The 24,978-nt window shown below is 43.5% G+C and overlaps 1 protein-coding gene across 1 annotated transcript in view; it reads right to left on the minus strand.

Moving 5' to 3' along the window:
• The window catches only part of atp8b1 (ATPase phospholipid transporting 8B1), a 136,925-nt gene extending 129,991 nt beyond the window's left edge, over positions 1-6,934 (minus strand). The window contains exon 1 of the mRNA XM_055664972.1: positions 6,683-6,934. The gene's annotated coding sequence lies outside the window, so the exon portion shown is untranslated. The remainder of the gene's footprint in view (positions 1-6,682) is intronic.
• Between the last annotated feature and the right edge of the window lie 18,044 nt (positions 6,935-24,978).

The raw sequence follows: 24,978 nt of genomic DNA on the forward strand, positions 1-24,978 counted from the left end.
CGAGCAACTGTCCATATGGTGCCAGCGCAAGAACCTGGCCCTCAACACCAGCAAAACCAAGGAACTGATTGTGGACTTTGGAAGGAGGGAGGGGGACCCACAACCCCATTTATATCAACGGGTCGATGGTTGAAAGGGTCAAGAACTTCAAATTCCTGGGCGTGCACATCTCTGAAGATCTTTCCTGGTCCGAGAACACTAACCCAATTATCAAAAAAGCTCATCAGCGTCTCTACTTCCCGAGAAGATTACGGAGAGTCGGATTGTCAAGGAAGACTCTCTCTAACTTCTACAGGTGCACAGTAGAGAGCATGCTGACCGGTTGCATCGTGGCTTGGTTCGGCAATTTGAGCGCCCTGGAGAGGAAAAGACTACAAAAAGTAGTAAACACCATCATCGGCTCTGACCTTCCTTCCATCGAGGGGATTTATCGCAGTCGCTGCCTCAAAAAGGCTGGCAGTATCATCAAGGACCCACACCATCCTGGCCACACACTCATCTCCCTGCTACCTTCAGGTAGAAGGTACAGGAGCCTGAAGACTGCAACAACCAGGTTCAGGAATATCTACTTCCCCACAGCAATCAGGCTATTAAACCTGGCTCGGACAAAACTCTGATTATTAATAACCACTTTCTGCTATTTGTACTTTATCAGTTTATTTATTCATGTGTGTATATATTTATATTATGGTATATGGACACATTTATCTGTTTTGTAGTAAATGCCTACTATTTTCTGTGTGCTTAAGCAAAGCAAGAATTTCATTGTCCTATACAGGGACACATGACAATAAACTCACTTGAACTTGAACTTTATCGTGCACTAAATAATACACCCTTTATTAGAAACATAAAATCCTAAATGGCCTACCCATTATTCCTAAACTGAACTCTAATCCTGTATCTGTACACTGTGGATGGCTTGTTTGGAATCATATAGCCTTTTCTTTGATTGGATAGCATGCGACAAAAAGCTTCACTGTACCACAGTACATGTGACAATAATAAAATAAACTAATGACACTTGAGTGTCCACTCAAATTTAATGTTTTTCAATTGTAATTCAATGCTGTGTGAATTGAAACCAAAACTACATTAAATATTTACATTCATATGAACAGCTATTGCCATTCTCCAAAGAAAATGTATTTTCAGTTCATTTCACAAGACAGCACCAATGGTTTTGGCTTATTCTAAATTGCCAAACCATTAAATTTCTTTGCAAGAGCGGGCAACACATTCAACAACATTCATATCATTGTTAAGTTCCAAATAATGGTTTTAGGAGATTCAGTGATCAATTTGCAGGGATTAATCAGGCAAGTTGTCAGATTTTTCAAAACAATGAAGTCACTCTGGCAATTAGGCAAATGATGTGGAAAATACTCAATTTACGGTATCTTGGGAGAACAGATTTAAAAGCTGCATTCGCCGCTCAAACTTGATCTGCGTCAAAAAACTGAAAATATCACAGATGGCAAACAGAAATTAATACTAGACACAAGTAACTGCAGATATTGGATTCTTGAGCAAAACACAAAAGTGCTGGTGGAAATCAGTGGGTCAGGCACCATCTGTGGAAGGAATGGATAGACAATGTTTCAGATCACGACTCTTCTTCAGAATGTTGGGGGGGGGGGGGAATTCTGAAAAGGAGGTGGGGCAAATCCTGGCAAGCGATAGGTAGAAACAAGTGAGGGGGGTGATTAGCAGATGGGTGGAGTTAATGACAAAAGCAAGAGATGAAAAGGAGACAGGTAAGGGCTTCAGGTAAGGAAAGAGTGAACTGGTAAACCGAGCAAAGGATGTGGGTGGTAGAGGTTGGAGGAGGGGGATACGGTGAAGTATGTGACTCGGGCAAGAGAGATGAGCATGGCTCCAGCCAACAGGGATGCAACATCATCCCATGTAGTGACGGTTAATGCTTGGTTTAATGATAATGCCGTGAACCGGTCACGCACTCAAGATCTGTGTCACTCATTTAACATCATCATACGAGCACCAGCAACAGAGGCAGAAATCTAAAAAGAGAAGAATGTGCACTTCTTCGTAATTTTGGCCACAATTCAAGGATAAAAAAAAAATATGCTTGAAATTCTCAGTGAGGTTGCAGTGCAGTATTCAGGAGCAGCAGCATCATTGTCAATTTAGAATATGGAATTGGTCCAAGGTGTGGTTAATATCTCGCAATTCAGTGCTGCTATAATATTGCAAGAGATAGTTTTGAATTGATGGTGCAAGCAATACACTGAAAGATGTATACAGATTTTAGTTACTATGCATACATCAAAAATACATTTATTTAATTGATAAAAAAGCAGCTACAGGTATTCTAATTCACCTCACAGCTCTCTGCGACAATATGCCGCGATGCATTTTGAGCAGATTTTGAAGTGGAAAGCGCAGAAATCATGAAAGAAAAGAGCATCTGAAATCTTTGCCAACAGAATGCTAGGTGCCTCCAACAGACTGCTATTGGTACTGATGGCAGCAAACACAAAAGCAACATTTAAGCGATATTTAGAACTAACAGGGATGGGGTGGGGGGGGGGGGGGGGGATGTAGAACATATGCAGATTGATGGGATTCGTTTAAATTGGCACCATAGGGCAAATGCCCTGGTTTTACACCATTCTATGATATATGCTCTTAAATCCTTTTATAAGAGTAAGAAAAGGAGTATGGAGTTTGTACGTTCTCCCTTTGATCGCGCAAGTTCTCTCCAAGATCTTCAATTTCCTAAAAACACTCCAAACGTGTACAGGTTTGTGGGTTAATTGGCTTGATGTATGTGTAAATTGTCCCTAGTGTGTGCAGCATAGTGTTAATGCATGGGGATAGCAGGTCGGTGCTGACTCGGTGGGCCGAAGGGACTGTTTCCCCCTGCATCTCTAAACTAAAGAGCTTCTCTCCATTCAACCCTGTCCAGAATCACTGGGAGATTTGAGTTGCATTATTTCAGATTGAAGCAACCTTGCTTGACAACACCCCTCAACACTCACTGCAATTTGTCGCTCCACCTAGTTTCCAGCTGAGATCAAGCTAATCTAAATGACTAATCGAAAACTGTGCACAAGTTCCCCGTCCTCCAATAACATGACAACCTTGGCCATTGAACCTCAGTACACAGTTGGAAAGGAACACAAGGGGAGCAGGTTATTTCCTACTCCCACCAGATACCCCAGCTATCCTTCCTTTATCCGTTTACATGCCTCGCCCAGTCATTAGCTAGACTCATCAATCACCCGTCCTCCACCTGGTGGCATCTGTCCAACATCCACTTACTCATCCATCTGGGTTCCTACTGGGTTCCCTCTTCCCATCTCCCCCCATGTCTGCCTTCCGCAAAGACCGTTCCCTCCGCAACTCCCTTGTCAATTCTTCCCTTCCCTACCGTACCACCCCCTCCCCGGGCACTTTCCGTTGCAACCGCAAAAAATGCAACACCTGTCCCTTCACCTCCCCCCTCGACTCCATTCAAGGACCCAAGCAGTCATTCCAGGTGCGACAAAGGTTCACCTGTATCTCCTCCAACCTCATCTACTGCATCCGCTGCTCTAGATGTCAGCTGATTTACATCGGGGAGACTAAGCGGAGGTTGGGCGATCGTTTCGTCCAACACCTCCGCTCAGTCCGCAATAACCTGCCTGAACTCCCAGTGGCTCAGCACTTCAACTCCCCCTCCCATTCCCAATCGAACCTCTCTGTCCTGGGTCTCCTCCATTGCCAGAGTGAGCAACACCGGAAATTGGAGGAACAGCACCTCATATTCCGCTTGGGGAGCCTGCATCCGGCCTGGATTATATTTGGTTGGAGTGCAAGCTTTTGCTGAAGAATCGTTCCAACGGCCGTTCTGTGTATTTTTTTATTTTTTTTTAAAAATAAATCAGCCGACTAGTTCAGCACTGGAGTCATTTTAAAATCAGCTTCTAAAGCCGTCAACGCCGACAACGGGGACGGAATTCATGTAGGTGACAGGTAAACGAAAGCCGTTTATTTTTATGTATAAAAGTGGCCTTTAGTTCACATTTTAAGTTGCAAAACGGTGATTTAGTCCCCATACGAACCGGCATGCCGATATGGGGGTCTAAATCACCGCAATGTTCCAAATGATCGCGTTCCAGAAAAACTCACTCGCAAGACGATTTACAGGGCCATTAATTTACAGGTATTAAACATTAAATTCCTTCCATTTGGCCTATAAATCCATGACAATGAGATTTAAAAATTATATTATATTGTGAATTCTTGTGCGAATGTGATTTGGACACTTTGGCTATTTAAAAATGTTAATCTATTCTTAGAAAATTGATAGATGTTTAGATCTAGTAATTGAATTTTGTAATTAGCTACAATTAGGTAACTAATTATATGCTTTAATTTCAAGTCATCTAAGTAAGATTGTTTCATATTTGTTTCAGAATGCTTCAATCTATAATAACTGAAAATTTCTTTTTGTTCTCTTAATTTTTAAGAAAATGATGTCCATTTGGCTGTCCTCGATCACAGCTTTTGTGTTAAGTCAATGGAAAAGCAATAGGGAACAAGATGCTAATTACCGAGTATGAAAATGGCCATAACCTTTTTAATACTGAAGATATGAAAGTGAATTAGGTGACAAATTAAACTTATTTTTATGCTTTATCTGATGGGATAAATTACAGACTTTAGATTTTTTAAATCTCAAAATTTTGTAACATTGCTACTTTAGCTACTGAGAACTCTATTTTGCACTCTGTATTTTCCCTTCTGCTCTATCAATTGCACTTGAATGGTCTGGGGCCAGGGATTTACACAACATGCTGGCGATACTATGCTTTTTCCTCAAGTTTGCCTTAAACTGTTTACTCTGGTCTCCCTGGCCTTCGCTTACAGTGACAGAGCTTGGAATAAAGCGTTTGATGCCAACTGTGTAAACAAACAGACACACCCTCTCAAACACTACCTCCCCACGTGGCAGAGTCGGGAGGACATGATCCACCTTTGAACCCACAGATCCAACAGGGTAGAAGTTGGCGAGACAGCGCAAGAACACATTCCTTGCAAAATATTTTTCATCACAAAATTCAACATCTTTAACAAGAATTTTAAGTTTCTTCACCAGTTAAATGGAAACACAATTATTTTTTTTAAAACTGTATAAAGGTGAAGATGACTGTAGAAACCAGTTTTAGTTAAAATAAAGACATCACGTGTATCAATCAGAATAGTCATTACAAAATTTAAAAGATGGCTCAATAGGTAAATAGGTACTATCAGGTGAGAGCCACATGATTACAGTAAACATTCACCACAGGGCTAAACGTGTGATTTGGTCCACATTATACATTTCAAATGCGTACACTCTCATTTGCAGCAAGTGTTCTTGTAACGATTCAATAATACACATAATAAAAAACAAATTCACTCAGCACAAATTAAATATCACATTGTTAAGCCCATATTCATTGTTCAGCCCATGAGAAGGAGTTTCTTCCCAGAGGCCATTCAGACTGTAAACTCCTATCTCACCAGGAACTAACTTTACTGAACGTTTTTCCTTCCGCCCACAATATAATATGTAAAAGAATATGTGTGCGTTTATGATTGTGTTTACAGTTTGTTTGGTTGTTTGTTTGTTTGTCTTTTTGCACAAAGTCCACGAGCATTGCCACTTTTCATTTCGCTGCACATCTCGTATGTGTATGAGACGAATAAACTTGACTTGACTTGATATTCTACCATCAACTTAAAATAACTAAGCAATTTGCAGTTTTTACTTCTGCACTAGACACCTACAATAATTCCCAATTAAGTAATGTCTCTTTTTTTTTTTTAATTATCCACTCTGTTATAAAATTGTTTTCTGCAATCTCTCACAGCTGTCACCAACTGAGAAATCCATGTTCCTCCGATTCCAATCCTCATCTCATCCCCAAATTTCTGACAGTGGACATGCTCTCAGCTCTTTAAACCTAAAGCTTCAGAATTTATACTTTGACCAGATTTCTCTTCTACTTTCTTTGTATAGAACACTCCATAAAACCTATTTATCCGAGCAAAATTTTGGTGACCATCCCAAATTCTTTGTGGGTTAATGCCAAGTTCTCTTCCATGTTGCACTATTGAGCAATTTAACCTTACACGTATACATAGACTTGCTATTGTTACCACATTAAAATAGTGACAAAACAGGCACCAATGATTATTTTTAAAAAAGACAAAGGGTTAGAGTAACTCAATGGGTCAGGCAGCATCTCTGGAGAACATGGATAGATGGCTTTTCAAGTCATGACCCTTCGTCAGTCAGTCTAAAGAGGGGTCCTGATTCAAAACATCACCTATCCATGTTTGTCAGTGATGTAGCCCTCAGAGTTAATCCAGAACTTTGTGTCTTTTTTGTAATCCAACATCTACACTGATTATACATTTTTAAGCTCCTAGTTACTTAAAAAAAAATAAGTAAATTGGCATACACAAGGGAATCGCAGATACAGGAGTAAACTGCCACACTACCTCTCAGTCAGGTATGCAAATAACAAGTCCTGTTTCAGATCTTATAAATCACCACCAAACAAGCCAACTCTCTCTCTCTCTCACTTACTTTCTTTACAATAAAGCACCAAATCAAAAACCTGTTTGTTTAAAACAAAAACATTTTCACATAATATAAAATGACATTTACTAAAATCAATTTAGGTACCTTAATCGACTTCCTCCAAGTTAAAATGTCCTCTTCCAGGTTTTCAGGACAGCAACTTAGTTTCTGAGCTGCACCTGAAGAATTTGCTTTCAGGAAATTCAGGCTGTTTCAATGCAACCAACTTGCCAATCGGGTCTTTCAACTTTTTCTCCCCCCTTTCCTTTGCACTCCTCCACAGCACAAACAAACATATAATGTATGTCACCTCGATGACCAACGAAACCCTAGAGGAGGAAAAAAAAGTACTTCCTACTTCTTTTGGGCTGGGATGGGACTAAAGTCACGTGACACCAGGTGGAGACAGAAACATCACCACTTTGTTCTTTCTCTACTCCAATTACTAAGGGTTCATTTAAATGTTCTAGGGTTACACTGTGAATTAATTAGTGCACTTCGTTACAGTGCTGAAGTGGAAAAACTTTACAAAATACAAATCTTTTAAACTGCATTTATTTCTTGAGAAATAGAATTAAAAAAAACCAGAAGCTGCACCCTTTTGCACTTGAAGTTAAATAGCCTGCAGGTAATCACAAACAATTGCAAGGGACGAAACAGACTCAGATAACAAGGAATGCTGAGATTTGTGTGTGTAAAATTCGTTTTTCTTCAAAGGTGTGACTTTCCCCAGTTTTGTATGAAAAGGTTAGATTAGGTGTTGTTACTAGGTAACAAATGAACCCTGTTTACACATTTAAGGCAGCTGGTTTGTGTGAAGAAAAGGTTGTTGAATGATGCAGGAATCTGAAAGGATAGCGATTATCAGAAAAATAGCAAAACAACAATCTTTTCCACAAATTCTGATAAAAATTTGATTTTTCGTGCTGTTCTTGTCTCTTGGGAAGATAAATTTCCAGCTGAGGTGCTGTAATTTGAGCACCAGTTGCCTGTAAATGGCCTCCTGCATGTTAGAATTAACAATGGGCGTCTGGAAGCCATTCGACAGCAGTGAGCAGTTGAGTTTAAATTGAGTTTGATCCTTAGATAAGGATTGAGTTTAAATATCACGAGGCGAAATCCAGAACCCTGCCTAACTTTCCCTCCCTCTCATGTTCCTCCTTTCCTCTCCTAAGTAAACACATCCCCATTTTCCTTTTTACCCCTCCCTTCTTTCCCTCAACCACCCTCCCCCCCCCCCTCCCTTTCCATCCAAATCCCTCCCACCAACTTTACATTTCACCCTTCCTCTCCTCATCTGATATCATTTTGCCTGCTTTCTACCTCTGGCCTTTGTTCTTACTCTATTCATCTGCCACTGAAAAGCCCCTTATCTGTATCCACCTATCTCTTGCCAGTCTTTGTCCTCCCCCACCTCTCTTTTACAACTTTCTCTCCACTGTTTAGAATAGTAGACCATAGTCTTAGAATAAAGGGGAGGACATTTAAGACTGAGGTGAGAAAAAACTTTTTCACCCATAGAGTTGTGAATTTGTGGAATTCCCTGCCACAGAGGCCAAATCACTGGATGGATTTAAGAGAGTTAGATAGAGCTCTAGGGGCTAGTGCAATCAAGGGATATGGGGAGAAGGCAGGCAGGGGTTATTGATAGGGTACGATCAGCCATGATCACAATGAATGGCGGTGTTGGCTCAAAGGGCCGAATGGCCTCCTCCTGCACCTATTTTCTATGTTTCTATGTTACTCCTATCTGAAGGAGGATCCCGACCCAAAATTATATCTGTCCATTCCATCCACGGGTTGCTGCCTGACCCATTGACATCCTCATTACTTTGTGTGTTATCAGAACTCATGGCCATGAGTTACAAAACGCTGGATAAGCTGGGACTTTTATTCCCTGAGTGTAGGAGCTTGGGGGTTAGAAATTCATGAGAGGCATAGATAAAGTGGATGGTTACAGTGAATTTCCCTGGATCGGGAAATCTAGATTTAAGTTTGTGTTTAGGTTTATTATTATCCCATGCACTGAGGTACAGTTAAAAGCTTTGCTTTGTATTCTATCCAATCTGATCAGATAAAACTAGAGGACATAGATTTAAAGAGAGAGGGGAGTGATTTAAAAGGACCCTTTGGGGCAAGTTTCCACACAGAGGGTGGAATGGGCTGCCAGAGGAAGCTGTAGAGGTGGGTGCAATAGCAAATGTTTAAAAGACAATTAGATGTGTACATGGATTGGACAAATGGGGGGATATGAGCTAAATGAAAGCAAGTGGGCCCAGTTCAGCTATAAAACCCAGGTTGGCAAGGATGGATTGGGCTGAAAGGCTGCTTCCATGCTGTACCGACAATTGATTCTGAGACCTCAAAGAAAAAAACTCCATCCCGGATATCAGAAAATAAAAATAGGAAAAGCTGGTAATCTTCCCACATTACAACATAATTCCAAACATTTTCAATAAATATTACTTTACTGGAGAAAATTCCAACATTTTTCATTCCACTGGACATCTCGTATGTGTATATGACGAATAAACTTGACTTGACTTGTGGATGTTACTCCATGTTACACCATCTGCCATTCTCTCAATATCTTTGCAACGTTCCACCACAGAGTAGACAAGAATGTCTGCTTGACCACCCAGCCCCCCCCCCCCTCCAATTTCTCATCTACTGTCCACTACTTGATGATATTCTTTTGCTGTGAAAAAGCCCCCACCTCCCCCCAACTACCACCTGTGCACTGGTGACTCTGTCCACTTGCAGGCTGCCTCTGATTTCATGCATTGCTTGTCTGGCATTCGGTATTGATTGAGTGGAAATATCTGCTAATTTAATGTCACGGCAATATTGTTTTCAGTTTCAACCACAAACTCTGTTTCACGGCAACTGACTCCACTTCCTCTCATAGAAACAAGGAACTGCAGGTGCTGGTTTACAAGGAAGGACGCTTCCTCCAACTCTCCTCTCCTTGGGATTATGGATGAGGCAGAGCCAAACTGCTTTGAAGACATAATCTGCAGTTCCACTTTGCCCTCTGCCTTTTCCAAACTCAATTTTTAAGAAGGGTCTTGACCTGAAACGTCACCTATTCATGTTCTCCTGTTCAATGTTGCCTGACCCGCTGAGTTATTCCAGCATTTTGTGTCTCCACTTCTTCTCCTTGGAATGATGGTTGAGCCAGAACCAGGCTGCTCTGCAAACAAACTTTGATCTCTATTGTCTCCAAACTCGAGGCAAGTTAATTGCTTGTCCACAACATCCATTTTCATCAATGTCTTTGCCACCTCCAAACTCTACCATTCCAATGAGATACTCCAGCTACTATTGTCCTCAAGTGTAGGATGGACCTGCAGATGCTGGTTTAAACCGAAGATGGATACAAAATGCTGGATTAACTCAGTGGGACAGGCAGCATCTCTGGAGAGAAGGAACAGATAATGTTACGGGTTGAGACCCTTCTTCACTCTTGACAAGGCTCTTGACCCAAAACGTCACCCGTTCCTTCTTTCCAGAGATGCTGCCTGTCCCGCTGAGTTAATCCAACATTTTGTGTCGACTGTTGTCCTCAATCTTGACAGTATCCAAAGCTCAGGTGTCTGTATCCAACTTTGCACCAAAATTTGCTCACCTCCCACCCACTGACTTAGACTGGTTCTGTGTGTGGCAATGCGTTGATTAAAAAATCTCACTGAGGTCTTCAAAGATCACAACTTTCAAGGTCTCCTCTCCTCCTCTCCTCCTTTCCTGCCACCTTTGCAACATCCCGTGTACAATGCTCCAGGTCTCTCTCCCACTTAGGTCACTTGAGTAATTCTGATTTATTTTGCTCCTTCGTCGACTTTATGCGACCTGCTATGACTTTATGCCTTCAGATTTCCTCCGAGGCTATTTTATTTCTAATCTTCTATGTTCTTCTACCTCTATCTCCCTTTTTTTATGATCCCAAAAAAAAAACAGCCTTAAGCCCCTGTCCCACTTAGGCGATTTTTTCGGCGACTACATGCGACTAGGCTGTTGAAACATGGTCGCGGGGTGACGCCTATATGGTCGTGAGTAGTCTCCTCAAGCCGCCTAAAGAGTCGTAATGTTTTTCTGGTCGCTACTGGATTTTGAAATGTTCAAACCGTAGCTTGTCTTCTCCTGTCGTAGGTTGTCGCCAGGATAACGCAGGTTGTTGCCAGGTGACATTAGTTGTTGTCGAAAGCTTTTGACCATCTCTACTTTGGTGCCATCAATGTATACTGGGGACTATGTACTGCTTCACTTCCTGAAGTCAATCACAATCTCCTTTGTCTTGCTGACAATGAGGCAGAGGTTGTTGTCTTGGCACCAGGTTACAAGGTCCTCAATCTCCTTTCTATGCTGTCTCATCATATGCAACAACGCATGCTGTATGTACAAGCAAATATTCTCTTGCACAAATTTGGTGCGTGTGCTGATGTGGTGAAGATGTCACTATTTAGAGCATACTGCACACCACTCTACACTGCGCACCTGTGGTCGAACTATGGAAAGACAAGATTGCAGAGACTAAAGGTTGCATATAACGAAGCCATGAGAACACTGCTAAGGAAACCTAGATGGTGTAGTGCTAGTAACATGTTTGTGGCTGCAGGAGTCAGTACTTTAGAAGCTATCCTAAGAAATCATATGTATAAATTCATTTGCAGGATAAATGACTCTAAAAACGTAATTATTGTGGCCTTGACAAAAATAAAGGTTAGCACTACACGCTACAAATCCCAGCTGTGGAGACACTGGTATCATTGTCTCGTTGTAGGACATTGATCATTCTTTTAATCTGGATTTTTAATTCCTGTATTGTGTTTTTTTTTAATATATAATTTATGATGCTTTTATAAGTGATATACTAAGATTTTATATGTACTTTATGATATTTTTTAATATGCAATTCATTTTTATGTAATGTTGCCCCTTGTCTGGACCTCGAGTCCGTAATAAAGTTTATTATCATTATCATTATTATTATTATCATCATCATTATTTGACAGTGGTGCCATCTACTAACTTGTACATTGAGTTGGATTGGTATCCCAGTGTACCCAGTGTAAGGAGTATATTCGGACTGAGAATGCGCTCATGTGGGCAGCAGAGTTGAGAATTATCATGTAGCATTAATTATCACCTATCCTCACTGACTGTGGTCTGTTGGTCAGGAAGTCAAGGATCCAGTTGCAGGGGCGAGTGCTGACTCCAAGTTCCATGAGTTTGGAGATAGCCTTGGTTGGGATAATGGTATTGAAAGCAGATATATAGTTGACGAATAGGAGTCTGACTAGGTGTCCTTCTCATCCAGGTGTTGCAGGGATGAGTGTAAGGCCAGGAAGATGGCATTAACTGTAGAGTTGTTGTGGCGGTATGGAAATAGCAGTAGGTTAAGGTTGCTTGGGAGGCTGGAGTTAATTTGTGCCATAACTAACCTCTCAACGCAATTCATGATGATAGATGTCAAAGCCATTGGATGATAGTCGTTAAGGCATGAGATCTTGCTTATCTCAGGCACCTGAAACATGGCACCTTTGACTACAGGTTTATTAACTTGAAATGTTAACTCTGTTCCTCTTTCCATATGTTCTGCCTGACATGCTATGCATCCTCAGCATTTTTTCATTTATAGTCCTGGCTCCATGCATTGGGTTCCTTTGGGCAGACCACATTGTTAGCATGTCCAATACCAAACTCCCAAAACTGACACTCTGTTTTGAGCTCCGTCATGGGAAGAGATTAGCTGGAGGGCAAAGAGACCCGGGGAGCCGTTGGTGCGAGGAGGAGTTACCTGGAGCTGTTAGTATAAAAACAGCGCGGGGCTTGCTTCTACAGAGGCCCGGGGAGCCGTTGGCGCGAGTTAACTGGAGGAGTTACCCAAATCTGCAACGTTCCATTTCACTTCCAGAGAAAGAGTCTGGTGGAAGCCTCTGATTGGTGTAAGAAGACCAGAGGAAGCAGCTGATTGGGTGCAACCCCGGGTTTACATTTCTGCTTTCAGGTTAAGGATTCTGGGAGTTAAGGCCCAGGAGCCGTTGGTGAGGGAGGAGCGACGTCCGTGCGGTGAGTGTAAAACCCATCGCGGGGCTTGTTTCAACAGAGGCCCAGGAGCCGTTACAGAGGGAGGAGCGGCCAAAATCTGCAACGTTCCATTCGCAGATCACACTTCAAATTAAGGGGGCTGATGGAAGACTCTGATTGGTCGAACGGACTAGAGGAAGCAGCTGATTGGCTTGTATCCCGGGTAAGGCTTTATTGTATCCAGGATAAGGGGGGGAAGAATGAGGGCCAGGGCAGTTTACTGTTCTGGATGTCAGATGTGGGAGGTCATGGAGTCGGAGTGCCCTCCAGACGTCCACATCTGCACCAGGTGCGTTGAGATGGGGCTCCTAAGGGACCGTGTTAGGAACCTGGAGCAGCAACTCGATGACCTCTGTCTGCTCAGGGAGAGCGAGGAGGTCATAGAAAGGAGTTACAGGGAGGTGGTCACTCCAAGACCACGGGAGACAGAAAACTGGGTCACAGTTAGGAAGGGCAATGGGCAGTGGCAGGGACTGGTGAGTACCCCGGTGGCTGTACACCTTGAAAATAAGTACTCATGAGTAAGGGTGGGGGAGACAGCCTACCTGGGGGCAGCGACAGCGGCCGGGCCTCTGGCACAAAGACCGGTCCTGTTGCTCAAAAGGGTAAGGAAAAGAAGAGGAGGGCAATTGTAATAGGGGACTCTATAGTCAGGGGGTCAGATAGGCGATTCTGTGGACGCAGACAGGAGACCCGGATGGTAGTTTGCCTCCCTGGTGCCAGGGTCAGGGATGTGTCTGAATGTGTCCAAGAAATCCTGAAATGGGAGGGCGAGGAGCCTGAGGTTGTGGTGCATATAGGTACCAACGACATAGATAAAAAAAGAGAAGAGGTCCTGAAAGAAGAAGTTAGGGAGTTAGGTAGAGAGTTAAGGAGAAGGACTGCAAAGGTAACAATCTCAGGATTACTGCCTGTGCCACACGACAGTGAGAGTAGGAATGGAGCGAGGTGGAGGATAAATGCGTGGATGAGGGACTGGTGCAGTGGGTATGGATTCAAGTTTCTGGATCATTGGGACCTCTTTTGGGGAAGGTGCGACCTGTACAGAAAGGACGGGTTGCACTTGAACTCGAGGGGGACCAATATCCTGGTGGGGAGATTTGCAAAGGCTACTGGGGGGACTTTAAACTAGTATGGTTGGGGGGAGGGACTCAAATAGGGAAAGCTAGCAGTCAGTGTGTGAGGCAGGAGGCAGAGAATGGTAGCACTCTGACCCAAAATGTAGGGAAGAGAGAAGAAAAATACATTAAACAGAGAATAAAAGAAGGTGGGTTTCTTAAATGTGTATATTTCAATGCTAGGAGCATTGTAAGAAAGGTGGGTGAACTTAGAGCCTGGATTGACACCTGGAAGTATGATGTTGTGGCGATCAGTGAAACATGGTTGCAGGAGGGCTGTGATTGGAAACTAAATATTCCAGGATTTCGTTGCTTCAGGTGTGATAGAATTGGATGGGCAAGAGGTGGAGGTGTTGCTTATCAGGGAAGATATTACAGCAGTGCTTTGGCAGGATAGATTAGAGGGCTTGTCTAGGGAGGCTATTTGGGTGGAACTGAGAAATGGGAAAGGGGTAGCAACACTTATAGGGGTGTATTATAGACCGCCAAATGGGGAGCGAGAATTGGAAGAGCAAATATGTAAGGAGATTGCAGATATTAGTAGTAAGCACAAGGTAGTGGTTGTGGGAGATTTCAATTTTCCACACATAGACTGGGAAACACATTCTGTAAATGGGCTGGATGGTTTGGGGTTTGTAAAATGTGTGCAGGATAGTTTTTTGCAGCAATACATAGAAGTACCTACTAGAGAAGGGGCGGTGCTGGACCTCCTCTAGGAAATGAGACAGATCAGGTGGCGGTGGTATGCGTTGGGGAACATTTCGGGTCCAGTGATCACAATACCATTAGTTTCAATATAATTATGGAAAGGGTCAGAAATGGACCAAGGGTTGAGATTTTTGATTGGAGAAAGGCTAACTATGAGGAGATGCGAAAGGATTTAAAAGGAGTAAATTGGGTAAATAAAGAATACAGAATCTTTATGTCCCTGTTTGGTTGAAAGGAAATAGTAAAAATTGGAAAGAGCCATGGTTTTCAAGGGAAATTGGACACTTAGTTCGGAAAAAGAGAGAGATCTACAATAATTATAGGCAGCATGGAATAAATGATGTGCTTGAGGAGTATAAAGAATGTAAAAAGAATCTTAAGAAAGAAATTAGAAAAGCTAAAAGAAGATATGAGGTTGCTTTGGCAAGTAAGGTGAAAGTAAATCCAAAGGGTTTCTACAGCTATATTAATAGCAAAAGGATAACGAGGGATAAAATTGATCCATTAGAGAGTCAGAGTGGACAGCTATCTGCAGAGCCAAAAGAGATGGGGGAGATATTGAACAATTACTTTTCTTTGGTATTCACCAAGGAGAAGGATATTGAATTATGTGAGGTAAGGTAAGGGAAACAAGTAGAGTAGCTATGGAAACTATGAGATTCAAAGAAGAGGAAGTACTGACACTTTTGAGAAATATAAAAGTGGATAAGTCTCCAAGTCCGGACAGGATATTCCCTAGGACATTGAGGGAAGTTAGCGTAGAAATAGCAGGGGCTATGACAGAAATATTTCAAATGTCATTAGAAACGGGAATAGTACCGGAGGATTGGCGTACTGCGCATGTTGTTCCATTGTTTAAAAAGGGGTCTAAGAGTAAACCTAGCAATTATAGACCTGTTAGTTTGACGTCAGTGGTGGGCAAATTAATGGAAAGGATACTTAGAGATAATATTAGATTTACTAGAATGTTGCCTGGGTTTCAACAACTAAGTTACAGAGATAGGTTGAATAAGTTATGTCTTTATTCTCTGGAGCGCAGAAGGTTAAGGGGGGACCTGATAGAGGTCTTTAAAATGATGAGAGGGATAGACAGAGTTGATGTGGACAAGCTTTTCCCTTTGAGAATAGGGAAGATTCAAACAAGAGGACATGACTTCAGAATTAAGGGACAGAAGTTTAAGGGTAATATGAGGGGGAACTTCTTTACGCAGAGAGTGGTAGCGGTGTGGAATGAGCTCCCAGTGGAAGTGGTGGAGGCAGGTTCATTGGTATCATTTAAAAATAAATTGGATAGGCATATGGATGAGAAGGGAATGGAGGGTTATGGTATGAGTGCAGGCAGGTGGGACTAAGGGGAAAAAAATTTGTTCGGCATGGACTTGTAGGGCCGAGATGGCCTGTTTCCGTGCTGTAATTGTTATATGGTTATATATATAAGCATCTGGATAAACAGGGTCTGATTAGGAACAGTCAACATGGATTTGTGCCTGGAAGGTCATGTTTGACTAATCTTCTTGAATTTTTTGAAGAGGTTACTCGGGAAATTGATGAGGGTAAAGCAGTGGATGTTGTATATATGGACTTCAGTAAGGCCTTTGACAAGGTTCCTCACGGAAGGTTGGTTAAGAAGGTTCAATGGTTGGGTATTAATGGTGGAGTAGCAAGATGGATTCAACAGTGGCTGAATGGGAGATGCCAGAGGGCAATGGTGGATGGTTGTTTGTCAGGTTGGAGGCCAGTGACTAGTGGGGTGCCATAGGGATCTGTGTTGGGTCCACTGTTGTTTGTCATGTACATCAATGATCTGGATTATGGTGTGGTAAATTGAATTAGTAAGTATGCAGATGATACTAAGATAGGTGGGGTTGTGAATAATGAAGTAGATTTTCAAAGTCTACAGAGAGATTTATGCCAGTTGGAAGAGTGGGCTGAAAGATGGCAGATGGAGTTTAATGCTGATAAGTGTGAGGTGCTACATCTTGGCAGGACAAATCAAAATAGGACGTACATGGTAAATGGTAGGGAATTGAAGAATGCAGGTGAACAGAGGGATCTGGGAATAACTGTGCACAGTTCCCTGAAAGTGGAATCTCATGTAGATAGGGTGGTAAAGAAAGCTTTTGGTGTGCTGGCCTTTATAAATCAGAGCATTGAGTTGGGATGTAATGGGAAGTTGGGATGTAATGTTAAAATTGTACAAGGCATTGATGAGGCCAATTCTGGAGTATGGTGTACAATTTTGGTCGCCTAATTATAGGAACGATGTCAACAAAATAGAGAGAGTACAGAGGAGATTTACTAGAATGTTGCCTAGGTTTCAGCAACTAAGTTACAGAGAAAGGTTGAACAAGTTAGGGTTTTATTCTTTGGAGCGCAGAAGGTTAAGGGGGGTCTTGATAGAGGTCTTTAAAATGATGAGAGGGATAGACAGAGTTGACGTGGATAAGCTTTTCCCACTGAGAGTAGGGAAGATTCAAACAAGGGGACATGACTTGAGAATTAAGGGACAGAAGTTTAGGGGTAACATGAGGGGGAACTTCTTTACTCAGAGAGTGGTGGCTGTGTGGAATGAGCTTCCAGTGAAGATGGTGGAGGCAGGTTCGTTTTTATCATTGAAAAATAAATTGGATAGTTATATGGATGGGAAAGGAATGGAGGGTTATGGTCTGAGCGCAGGTATATGGGACTAGGGGAGAATACGTGTTCGGCACGGACTAGAAGGGTCGAGATGGCCTGTTTCTGTGCTGTAATTGTTATATGGTTATATGGTGCTCAAAGTATCCCCACTGGCAATCCTTGTCCAACGACTGCTCAGACCGGTGAAGATTGGGATCATACATTGGGATCGCACAGAGGCCTTGACTAAATGGAGGAAAGAACTCACCACCTAACTTACAGCCACCCCATCAGGTACCTCCAGCCCAATTTGTGGAAGAGTATAGAATTCCTACATTGACTTTATCAATGACTACAGAACCTGGAGTAAAGGTAAGTCATCCTCATACCTGAGGGACTGCCCACAAAAGACAAGCTTCCTATGTAACTGAGTAAGGAACAGTATTGTTAGATATAAATATATCATTGTGTGTGTACTGTCTCACTAATCCAGCATATGGCTTGAAGTTGGAAGAATAAATAGGTTGCTGAGCAACATATCTGAATTTGGAAATCTAATTAATAAAACAGTTCGGAGAAACAAGACGTGACATTGAGTTTTAGTTTCAGACATACTGCGTGGAAATAGGCCCTTTTGCCCACTGAGTCCGTGCCGACCAACGATCCCCACACGCTAACACTATCCTACATACACAAGGGACAATTTACAATGATACCAAACCAATTAGCCTCGAAACCTGTACGTCTTTGGAGTGTGGGAAGAAACTGGAGGTCCCGGAGAAAACGCACGCAGGTCACAGGAAGAAGGTACAAACTCCGTACAGACAGCACCCGTAGTCAGGATCGAACTGGGGTCCCTGGCACTGTAGGATAGCAACTCTACTGCTGCACCACCGTGCCGCCGTGACATGGTGGTGATGAACTATAAGGTAAGGGGAAGAATTTGACATTGCAAAGATGCAAGTGCTGAAATGTAAGGAGAATGCACAGAGAAGTGCGAGGTGTTACATTTTGGGACTTCTAACAAGGGCAGGCCTTTGGGGAGTGTTGTAGAGCAGAGGGATCTAGGGTTACAGGTGCATGTTTCCCTGAAGCTCGAGACGCAGGTAGATAGGGTGGTCAAAAAGGCTTTTGGCACATTGGCTTTCATCAGTCAGAGTATTGAGTATAGAAGTTGGGAGATCATGTTACAGTTGTATAAGACGTTGGTGAGACCACATTTAGAATATTGTGTACAGTTCTGGCCATCATGTTAGAGGAAAGATATTGTCAAGCTTGAAAGGGTTCAGAGAAGATTTATGAGGATGATGCCAGGACTGGATGGTCTGAGCTATAGGGAGAGGTTGAGTAGGCTGGGTCTCTATTCCATGGAGCGCAGGAAGATGAGGGATCTTATAGAGGTATACAAAATCATGAGAGGAATAGATTGGGTAGTTGCACAGAGTCTCTTGCCCAGAGTTGGGGAATCGAGAACCAGAGGACATAGGTTCAGGGTGAAGGGGAAAAGATTTAATGGGAATCTGTGAGGTAACATAGAAACATAGAAATTAGGTGCAGGAATAGGCCATTCGGCCCTTCGAGCCTGCACCGCCATTCAATATGATCATGTCTGATCATCCAACTCAGTATCCCGTACCTGCCTTCTCTCCATACCCTCTGATCCCCTTGGCCACAAGGGCCACATCTAACTCCCTCTTAAATATAGCCAATGAACTGGCCTCAACTACCCTCTGTGGCAGAGAGTTCCAGAGATTCACCACTCTCTGTGTGAAAAAAGTTCTCCTCGCATTTTTGCACAAGGGGTAGTGGGTGTATGGAACAAGCTGTCAGATGAGGTAGTTGAGGCTGGGACTATCCCACCGTTTAAGAAACAGTTAGGCAGGTACATGGATAGGACATGTTTGGAGGGATATGGACCAATCGCAGGCAGATGGGACTAGTGTAGCTGGGACGACGTTGGCCGGTGTGGGCGAGTTGGGCCAAAGGGCCTGTATCCACACTGTATCACTCTATGACTCTATGACTAAATCCACTCCGTCTTGAGACAGTTATATGAGGCGGATACTCATTGTTGAAGCTATCATGAACCCCAAAAGCATATCTACCTGTAGCACCAGATAGAGATTTATCTCCTGGATTCAGAGATATTACTTTATTCTGAAAGGCAAGTAAGGAAATAAAATGGCTATATTTTCTACGCAGTTCCAAGCCACAAAGGGGAGCAAAGCCAATAAAATTGCAGACCAACTCAGAAATTCTAAATATAAGTGAAGTTAAACAGAAAAATTCACAGCTGCTGCTGAGACAAAATTAAAAATATATGAATAGTTTTTAACTATCGATTGAAAAAAAATTACAAGTACCAGTGGTCACAATCCAACAAAGAGTGCTTCAATAATAGCAAGGAAATTGTATGCACAGAGACAATCTTACACAGGTAAAATCACCACTTTACAGGCCTCATTAGTTAGAGAACAACCTACAGTAAATGCACGAGGAAAAGCCAACAGAATTTGAATATAAAAATGTATATCACTAGAAACAAAATACTCCAACACGGGCGGCACGGTGGCGCAGCAGTAGCGTTGCTGCCTTACAGCACCCGCAGCTCCGGAGACTGGGTTCGATCCCAACTGCGGGCGCTGTCTGTACGGAGGTTGTATGTTCTCCCCGTGACCTGCGTGAGATTTCTCTGAGATCTTCGGTTTCCTCCCACACTCCGAAGACGTACATTTTGTAGGTAAATTGGTTTGGTAAGTGTAAAAATGTTCCCTAGTGTGTGTAGGGTAGTGTTAATTTGCGGGGATCGCTGGTTGGTGCAGACCCAGTGGGCCGAAGCGCCTGTTTCTTTGCTGTATCTCTACAACTAAAACTAAAACTAGCGATAAACAACTAACTGTTAGCGGTTGCATAGATATATGTAGAAACTATTACTGTCCCCATAATCAAAACTACAAGTAAGACTAATGTAGAGAACCAGCAAGATTGCACAGAATATTTTCCAGGGCACAAGGAAATGACTTTACTCTGAAATGTAAGCATGGAAACAGTTGCTCCCAGCAGTTGCAGTAGCGAGAAGAGTAAGAAATGGGGAAGCTGTGTGAAGAAATGTGCGGAAATTGACTATTGTATAAATGAGACACTAATATCTGACTAAACTCACAGAACAGACCAACAAGATATGAGTTACAGGTGCTCCCTCAATGAGGACTATAAAAAATATATAACAATCAGACAGATATAGAGAAATGCAAGCTGAGAGCTAGATTGCCTGTTCACTCAGGACTGTCTTATGAAGAAAGACTGGATAGACTTGATTTATACTCTCTAGAATTTAGGAGATTGAGAGGGGATCTTATAGAAACTTACAAAATTCTTAAGGGGTTGGACAGGCTAGATGCAGGAAGATTGTTCCCGATGTTGGGGGAGTCCAGGACAAGGGGTCACAGCTTAAGGATAAGGGGGGAATCCTTTAAAACCGAGATGAGAAGAACTTTTTTTCACACAGTGAGTGGTGAATCTCTGGAACTCTCTGCCACAGATGGTAGTTGAGGCCAGTTCATTGGCTATATTTAAGAGGGAGTTAGATGTGGCCCTTGTGGCTAAGGGGATCAGAGGGTATGGAGAGAAGGCAGGTACGGGATACTGAGTTAGATGATCAGCCATGATCATATTGAATGGTGGTGCAGGCTCGAAGGGCCGACTGGCCTACTCCTGCACCTAATTTCTATGTTTCTATGTTTCTATGTTTCACTGGATTATATGGAGAGAATTATGTCAAACTGCACAGCATGTTGGATGTACTGTAGTGCGCAACAACAGTCAATGTTTAATTGCTAACTGCTGTCATATTGGAATCCATTTACATTTTGGTAACTGCTGGCTGACTGAAATCTGTGCTTTGGAAGCCGGCAGTTTGGATCACTATGAATTTCCTGTGTCACTGCTTACATTGCTATCCAGATCTAGTTTGATGATAACAACTAGAACATCCAGGAACTAATTAAAGCCAAATGCAAGCTGTTCTTGGATTGGAAATTCCACCCCGCTAGAGAATAAAAAAGCAGCTTCACAGACATCCGAAGTTGAAGGTCCAAAAGAAAATCCGTGGACTGAAGCTCACATGGTGGATAGAAAGAATGTTGGAATTCCAGCAAACACAGATAACCGCGACAGAGGATTTACAGCATCGTCAAGCCAATCACAGCAAAAATAGTCAAATGTTCATCAAACAAGGGGACATGACTTGAGAATTAAGGGACAGAAGTTTAGGGGTAACATGAGGGGGAACTTCTTTACTCAGAGAGTGGTGGCTGCGTGGAATGAGCTTCCAGTGAAGGTGGTGGTGGCGGCAGGTTCGTTTTTATCATTTAAAAATAAATTGGATAGTTATATGGACGGGAAAGGAATGGAGGGTCATGGTGTGAGCGCAGTTATATGGGACTAGGGGAGAATACGTGTTCGGCACGGACTAGAAGGGTCGAGATGGCCTGTTTCCGTGCTGTAATTGTTATATGGTTATATGGTTATGGTTAATTAGGCCATTCGGCCCATCACGTCTACTCCACCATTCAATCATGGCTGATCTATCTTTTCCTCTCAACCCCATTCTCCTGCCTTTTCCCCATAACCACTTGACATCCAGTCACTGATTCTAATAAAAAATCTGTCAATCTCCGCTTTAATAATATCCATTGACTTGGCCTCCACAGCCGTCTGTGACAATGAATTCCATTGATTCACCACCCTCTGATGAAAGAAATTCCTTTTCATCTCCTTTCTAAAGATACATTCTTTTATTCTGAGGCTATTCTGAGACTCTACATTTGGCTATGCTGTATTCCATCTGCCACTTTTCAGCCTACTCGTCCAATCTGTCCAAGTCCTTCTGCAGAGTCCCTGCTTTCTCTAAACTACCTGCCCCAGCCATCTATCTTCGTAAGAAATAGGAGCACAATTAGGCCATTCTGCCCATCACGTCTACTCCACTATTCACTCATGCATGATCTTTCTTTCTTTCCCTCTCAACCCCATTCTCCTGCCTTTTCCCCATAACTCTTTGACACCATCAAAGTCCAACTCCACTGAGAATCAAGAATGAAGGAGAACGTATCATGTACAAAGAAGTAGTCAGCATCCACAAGAAGAAACATTTTGAATAACTCCTCATCCATGACACTCATTAAACTGACTGTCCTTAACTATGGTCCACAGCAACCTGTCCAGTCTAGCCACACCATTATCCACAAATGCCAACAGGTCCAGTAGGGCCAGCTGAGAAATAACAACTCGGGAGCAGAGACTATCCTGACTACAGTTTAAGAATTGATTGGGAGGAACATCAGCCATGAATTTGTAACCTCCGCTCCTCCTTCAAGAAGGCCATGCCAAGGGATGCCAGAGACACAACAATTCTATTCATCAAAGGATATAGATCTGGTTGTGTTAACCATTGATTGCCTGCCTGCTGTTTGGCACTGGGTTCTCCTCCTGGTGGCCAAAGTGGATTCCATCCATCTAGAAGCAAAATTACCAGGACCTTTAACTCAAATGAAAGATGCAGGAGCAATGTGACCGACGCACATTGTCTGTATTATTCTCGCAAAAGCCTTTGATTTTGTCATTTGAGAGGGACCGTGTTTCAGCTTTTCAAATATGACTGTCGGCAGAAATTCACCTCAGTCTCACATCAGTGTGGGAAGGAACTGCAGGTTACACATACCCCGCAACACTGCTCTCTCTCCCCATCCCATCCCCGCACTCGCAACAAGGGCCGAGTCCCCCTAGTCCTCACCTTTCACCCCACCAGCCATCACATACAAAAAATAATCCTCCGTCAGTTTCGCCACCTCCAACGTGACCCCACTACTAGCCACATCTTCCCATCTCCCCCCATATCTGCCTTCCGCAAAGACCGCTCCCTCCATAACTCCCTTGTCAATTCTTCCCTTCCCTCTCGGTCCACCCCCTCCCCGGGCACTTTCCCTTACGGCCGCAGGAGATGCAACACTTGTCCCTTTACCTCCCCCCTCAACTCCGTTCAGGGACCCAAGCAATCGTTCCAGGTGCGACAGAGGTTTACCTGCATCTCTTCCAACCTCATCTATTGCGTCCGCTGCTCTAGATGTCAGCAGATCTATATCGGTGAGACCAAGCGGAGGTTGGGCGATCGTTTCGCCGAACACCTCCGCTCGGTCCGCAATAACCTAGCTGACCTCCCGGTGGCTCAGCACTTCAACTCCCCCTCCCACTCCGCCTCCGACCTCTCTGTCCTGGGTCTCCTCCATGGCCACAGCGAGCAGCACCGGAAATTGGAGGAACAGCACCTCATATTCCGTTTGGGGAGTCTGCACCCCGGGGGCATGAACATCGACTTCTCCCAATTCTGTTAGTCCTTGCTGTCTCCTCCCCTTCCTCAGCTCCCCTGCTGTCTCCTCCCACCCTCCAGCCTTCCGGCTACTCCTCCTTTTCCCTTTCTTGTCCCCACCCACCCCCACCCCTGATCAGTCTGAAGAAGGGTTTCGGCCCGAAACGTTGCCTATTTCCTTCGCTCCATAGATGCTGCTGCACCCGCTGAGTTTCTCCAGCTTTTCTGTGTAACCTTCGATTCTCCAGCATCTGCAGTTCCCTCTTAAACACAAGGAACTGCAGGTGCTGGTTTACACCGAAGACAGACACAAAGTGCAACTCAGCGGGTCAGGCAGCATCACTGGTGAACAGAAATAGGTGATGTTTCAGGTCAAGACCCTTCTTCAGACTGAGAGTCAGGGGAGAGGGAAACTAGAGCTATGAAAAGGTACAGAACAAATCAGAGCAGGCACTGATTACCCAGGAGCCCACAATGGTCCATTGTTGGCTGTGGAGGAAGTGATAACGAAGAGATACGAACAATGAAACTAGTAGGATGTCTAGGCTGGGGGAGGGACAGAGAGAGAGGGAATGCAAGGGTTACTTGAAATTTGTGGAATCAATATTCATACCACTGGGCTGTAAGCTGCCCAAGTGAAATATGAAATGCTGTTCCTCCAATTTACATGTGGCCTCACTCTGACAGTGGAGGAGGCCCAGGCGAGAAAGGTCAGTATGGGAATGGGAATGGAAGATAAAATGTTTGGCAACAGGGAGATCGAGTAGGCCAAGGTGGACTTAGCATAGGTGTTCAGTGAAACAATCGCCCAGTCTGCGCATGGTCTCGTTGACATAGAGGAATCCACACCGAGAAAACGGATACAGTAGATGAGGGTGGAGGAGGTGCAAATGAACCACTGCCTCACCTGAAAGGACTGTCAAGGTCTCTGGATGGAGTCGAGAGAGGAGGTAGAGGGACAGGTGTTGCATCTCCAGTGGTTGCAGAGGAAAGTACTTGGGGACTGGGTGGTTTGGGAGGGAAAGGATGAGTGACCCATATCTGATGCATGATGGCATGCAGCCCTCTAACTTAACTAATGGGGCCATAGGCGCAGTGGTGTCAGGGAGGGATGCATCACCTCTAATACTTTTCAAGCTTTCTTGCTGTAATGCTGCACCTTTTTTTTCAGCAAACTACATGTTTGGGTGGAGCCAATGCACAGTTCAGGAAATGGTTCAGTTCACAAATTCAAGGTGATCACCACCTTAAATCATTTAACTGCAGTATTGAGACAATGCTTGTGAATGTCACATTTGAACATAATCACAGAAGCAAATAAGCCAACTGGCCTTGGTTAGTGCTTGGCAACAGGGAGATAGAGTAGGCCAAGGCAGGGAGCTGCGTTTTGGTATGTCAAACTAGGGCAGGGCTTACGAAGTAAATGATAGGGCCCAAAGGAGTGTTGTGGATGCAGGTGCATAGGGTGGTGAAGAAGGTTTTTGGCACACTTGGCTTAATCTGTC

This window comes from Leucoraja erinacea, chromosome 1 (assembly GCF_028641065.1).
Source record: "Leucoraja erinacea ecotype New England chromosome 1, Leri_hhj_1, whole genome shotgun sequence".
NCBI lineage: Eukaryota > Metazoa > Chordata > Chondrichthyes > Rajiformes > Rajidae > Leucoraja > Leucoraja erinaceus.